At 30.1% G+C, this 883-nt stretch overlaps 1 pseudogene; it reads left to right on the top strand.

Annotated features, from left to right (window-relative positions):
* Positions 1–336: 336 nt before the first annotated feature.
* Positions 337–864, top strand: LOC108722869 (uncharacterized; annotated as a pseudogene).
* Positions 865–883: the final 19 nt, after the last annotated feature.

The raw sequence follows: 883 nt of genomic DNA, 5'->3' as shown, positions 1-883 counted from the left end.
TTAGGTTAGGCTCTTTAGGAAAATAGTAAACCTTACTACTTCCTTCAGCACGGTTCGCGTTTTACAATTTCGTATGCAACACACTGGCATATTACATACAAAATTGTCTAAATATAATTTTAATAATTTAATGAAAAGCCAAAATCGATAAACGTCTTATGACACTCAGCGCTCTGTAAGCGGCCATATTCAATTCCTGCAAAATAGTCACAATTTGATTGGCTGATGCTCCCCACTACTTTTAACCCACTGCGCATCCATCGGAATGGTTCACCTTGCTTATTACACCATGATCTGGACATACTTTATAGCTAAATATAAAAAGACTTTGTGAAAATGACGAACATCAAGAATAAGAAAAATATACTTTTACCAATAGCATTTTTAAATGATGGTTATATAGCTTTAATGATGGCTACAACATAAAATTAGGATATATAAAATTATTACTATATATGGATACAAACTTGTACAGAAAGATGATTTTTGTTAGAAAATCCAGATATAAATTATGATACAAATGATGAAACTACAATTTGAAGCTGCCTGTTCATCGATTTTTCAAGTTTTTGTGATAATTCAATGTTTGCGTTATCATCATTTTGATGAATTCAGATATGCTGTATTAAATTTGATAAAAACTTTGGCTGAGCCAAAATTTAATCATATCAATATTACCAAACATTGCAATGACAACAATACAATCCACTCGCAAGTCGTAGATAAAATATTATATATATTTTACTGTTTACAATGTTAGTTTATTGTTAAATCTATTCTCTAATAAAGACCATAATATCAGTTGTAATAAGAATGCTACGTGCAGTGTAAGAAAAAGTATCAAGTTATTATAAATATTGCGACGTAAAGTCCGGATCTGTCA

The sequence above is a fragment of the Mycetomoellerius zeteki genome, unplaced genomic scaffold (genome assembly GCF_001594055.1).
Source record: "Mycetomoellerius zeteki isolate Tzet28-1 unplaced genomic scaffold, Tzet1.0 scaffold2201, whole genome shotgun sequence".
NCBI classification, from domain to species: domain Eukaryota; kingdom Metazoa; phylum Arthropoda; class Insecta; order Hymenoptera; family Formicidae; genus Mycetomoellerius; species Mycetomoellerius zeteki.
This window is presented reverse-complemented; position numbering and strand designations above follow the sequence as displayed.